The sequence below is a fragment of the Jatropha curcas genome, chromosome 8 (genome assembly GCF_041381405.1).
Source record: "Jatropha curcas cultivar XTBG-Jc1 chromosome 8, XTBG_Jcur_1.0, whole genome shotgun sequence".
Taxonomy (NCBI): Eukaryota; Viridiplantae; Streptophyta; class Magnoliopsida; order Malpighiales; family Euphorbiaceae; genus Jatropha; species Jatropha curcas.
The window spans coordinates 28,255,698-28,260,335 of NC_143158.1; positions in this window are offsets into that span (position 1 = coordinate 28,255,698).

The window sequence follows — 4,638 nt, forward strand, 5'->3', positions numbered from 1 at the left end:
ATGACATCCGACCCTGCATGTATTTATTAATAAAACATCGAGCCTAAAGAGCATCAGAGTTATGAATCATTCTCCAACTAAGCTTGCCCAGAAAATCTTGATTCAAAAGTCTGATTGATATGTTGCAGGCCCAAACCACCTCCCTCCTTGGTCCTTTGAAGAATAGACCATTCAAGCAAATGGATTTTCTTTTCATTGTTCTGACCTTTCTAGATGAAGTCACGGTATAACCGCTCAATCTCCTTGCAATAGAGACAGGGAAGCAGCATGTCTGCATAAAAGGGAAGGGTAGCTAGAGTAGACTGGACCAACGTTACTCTACCTGCCATAGAGAGGGACTTTGCCTTCCAACCCGCCATTTTAGACCTTATCTTCTCAAGAATAAAGCCATAAAAAGACTTGTTAACACACTGGTGAACCGAAGAAACACCTAGGTACTTTCCCGAATCAAAAGTGGAAGGAATACCTGCCTCCCTCGAAATGCTAGCCACCAAAGCACTTTCAGCATTATTGGAAAAAAATATTCTTGACTTCTGGAAGTTCATCTTTTGGCCCGAAGCAAGACTAAATTTCTCCATAATGTCTAAGATTACCGGAAGCTTGGAAAGGGAGGCTAGAGCGAACATCACCATGTCATCTGCAAACATTAAGTGAGAAACAAAAGGGCCCCTGCGAGAAATTGAAATGGGTCTCCATTCCCTTCCATCAACTGCTTTATGAATAAGTGAGCAAGACATTCTATCCATAAAACAAACAAGTATGGGGACAAGAGATCGCCCTGACTTACACCCCTCAAAGGAAAGAAAGAATCAAGTTGCTCACCGTTCCTCCAGACTGCCATCAAAGAAGAACGAATTGTTAGTCAAAATTGGCATGTATGGCATGCATGGTTGGCCACCAACCAAAGAAATTTGTTAGTCAAATTTGGTATGCATGGTTGGCCAACAACCAACGAAAATTAAGACAATGGTTGGCCAACCACCAAATTCTACATCTATAAATAGAGCACTTCCATAAGTGTTTTATATTAACTCATTTTTTAGAGAGAAATCCATTAGCTAGAGTTCAGAGAGAAAAGCTTTGGTGAGAGAAGATTGAGAGTAATTTCTTGGGTGAATTTATGAGTTGTGGGTTATAAGTGTTGTAAACACTTTGTATAATTTTTCTTCTTTTAGTAAAAGATCTGCAGCAGCTCCGGAGACGTAGGCAGAATTGGCCAAACTCCGTTATCAAATTTGTGCGTGTTATTATTCCGCTTTTATTTGGCATTCTCACTAATCTGGTTTTATAGGAAATTTTGCATAGTTTCCCGACAACTAGTATCAGAGCCTGGTTTCGGCAAGTCCAGCCGGTCAGATAGCAGTACCGGATCCGTGGATATACTCTGAAAACAAATATACCACGACAAGTCCATCAGTGCTGTCCGCTCGGAAAAATATTGTAGTATCGACTTAGTGGTGAATAGTAAAACAGTAACTTAGAGTTGGTGGTGAACAGTACTATTGGCGTTACTGCTGAGCCCGTGACTCTTAAGCCTAGCACTATTCACGCATAGTGCTATTCACGTGTATGGTTACTATGCACGTGTACTGATACTATTCACGTATACTATTATATTCACAGCTACTATTCACGTATACTAACAATCAAGGCGGAGTCAGACTTGAGTCGGGGCAATGGCTGCAGATGAAGGAAATGTGAAAATTGAAAAGTTTGATGGTACGGATTTTGGATTCTGGAAGATGCAAATAGAGGATTATCTGTACGAGAAAAATCTCTATCAACCACTCTCAGAAAAGAAGCCAGAAGGTATGAGAGATGAAGATTGGGCTCTTCTAGACAGACAAGCCCTTGGAGTTGTCCGACTGACGCTATCCCGCAATGTTGTTTTCAACATAGCAAAAGAAAAGACCACAGCGGGTCTTATGGCAGCTCTCTCCAGTATGTATGAGAAGCCATCAGCCGTTAATAAAGTTCACTTGATGAAGCGGTTGTTCAATTTGCAGATGATGGAAGGTGCATCAGTTGCTCAACATCTCAATGAACTCAAGACAGTCACAACCCAATTGAGTTCAGTTGGAATTGAATTTGATAACGGAGTTCAGCCAATTCTGCCTACGTCTCCAGAGCTCCTGCAGATCTTTTACTAAAAGGAGAAAAATTATACAAAGTGTTTACAACACTTATAACCCACAACTCATAAATTCACCCGAGAAATTACTCTCAATTTTCTCTCACCAAAGCTTTTCTCTCTGAACTCTAGCTAATGGATTTCTCTCTGAAAAATGAGTTAATATAAAACACTTATGGAAGTGCTCTATTTATAGATGTAGAATTTGGTGGTTGGCCAACCATTGCCTTAATTTTCGTTGGTTGTTGGCCAACCATGCATGCCATACATGCCAATTTTGACTAACAATTTTCCACTTGAAGACTGATTTCAATATGTCTTCACAATTTGATCAATACAGCAGCTTTTCATTTTGTTACTTTAGCAGGCCAACTGAAGCTGAACACAACTTCAGCTTATCAATAGTCACTGTCTTTGTTAACATATCTGTCGGATTCTTACTTCCTTGGATCTTCTCCAGTATTAACACATCATCTTCTAATAGAGATCCGATGAAGTGATAACGAAGTCCGATACACTTGGCAAAGAATTCAACATTTCATTCCAGAACCAAGCATATTGGACTTCGTTATCACTTCATCAGATCTCTATTAGAAGATGATGTGTTACTACTGGAGAAGATCCAAGGAAGTAAGAATCCGGTAGATATGTTAACAAAGACAGTGACTATCGATAAGCTGAAGTTGTGTTCAGCTTCAGTTGGCCTGCTAAAGTAACAAAATGAAAAGTTGCTGTATTGATCAAATTGTGAAGACAGATTGAAATCAGTCTTCAAGTGGGAAATTGTTAGTCAAAATTGGCATGTATGGCATGCATGGTTGGCCACCAACCAAAGAAATTTGTTAGTCAAATTTGGTATGCATGGTTGGCCAACAACCAATGAAAATTAAGGCAATGGTTGGCCAACCACCAAATTCTACATCTATAAATAGAGCACTTCCATAAGTGTTTTATATTAACTCATTTTTCAGAGAGAAATCCATTAGCTAAAGTTCAGAGAGAAAAGCTTTGGTGAGAGAAAATTGAGAGTAATTTCTTGGGTGAATTTATGAGTTATGGGTTATAAGTGTTGTAAACACTTTGTATAATTTTTCTCCTTTTAGTAAAAGATCTACAGCAGCTCCGGAGACGTAGGTAGAATTGACCGAACTCCGTTATCAAATTTGTGTGTGTTATTATTCCGCTTTTATTTGGCATTCTCACTAATCTGATTTTATAGGAAATTTTGCGTAGTTTCCCAACACGAATGGACTTCATAATATTTTAAGGACCCATACTTCCAGAAACCCTGCATCATTTAAGACCCATGCAATAAAATCCCAACTCAACCTATCATAGGCTTTTTCAAGATCAATCTTGATAGCCATGTAGCCTGTAGAATTTTTAAAAGTTTTCATGGTATGAATGGCATCATATTTGAATTTTTATTTTTAAGTTCTTTTAGGTTCATTAGTTTTTGATGTTTAAGCATAATTAATCCATGATGTTTAATTAATCTATGATTTAAGCATGTTTAGATCTATGTTTTTGGCATAAAATGTGAAATCTGTTGCCTAATCCTTCGGACCAGAAAATAGGTGCTAATCGAGTTCAACGCTCTTAAAGATTAAGGCCCAAGCATCACATTTCGTGGTCCAAAAACATCGAACAAGTGGTATCAGATACTGTTAGTGCCTTAATGGCCTAAAGATCCTGAAAAAGCCTATCTAGAGACCTAAGCCCAATATGACAACTCATCCACCTTATAAGAGGTTGTACTTGGAATAGTGGGGCCATAAGAAAAGAGGCCTACTTAAGCAAAACACTTGTAAGAAAGCTTAGTCCAGTTACACTTGAGGAGTGTTGGAAGTCTACCATGGAGTCGAGCCTAACACTCTCATGTTGGAGGCTCAAACATACCATGGAACCCATGGCTCCATGTACAAAATCTCCAACAAGTAGCCCAAATATATTTTTTGATTAGCTTATATTAATAATTCTTTTTAATGATTTATATAATAATAATTGATAATTGATGGAGTTATTTGAAATTAAAACCCCTAGAATCGTCATTTGGCTAGTATTTCAATTGTCAAGAACTTGTTTTGATTCATAGTGCAAGATGTAGACATTTAAATCCTGAGAGCTTTCATTTTTATACCCTTTGAATTTTTTGACATTCATATAATAAAAACAACAAAACCCCAAAACTATATATATATATATTAATCAAATCGAATTTCGGTTCGGTTTGGTTTTGGGTTAAAACCGGTCTACGCTAACCTCTACCTCCCTGGTCTGAAACTCAATTTATATATGGATAATGACACTGGCAGAAATGCTTGAGGCCCATCTTGCCCATGCCGAAAGTCCGATGCTTATAATACTATTCGTGTTCCAATGCATGGATGACGAATGGTTGCTTTTGCTTGTTCAGTTTCATTTACTTCAACACCCAAATCTATAAAAATGAATGGGAAGCAGAAAATGACGTAAGAAGAGAAACGGTCCCAAACAAAATCTCCATT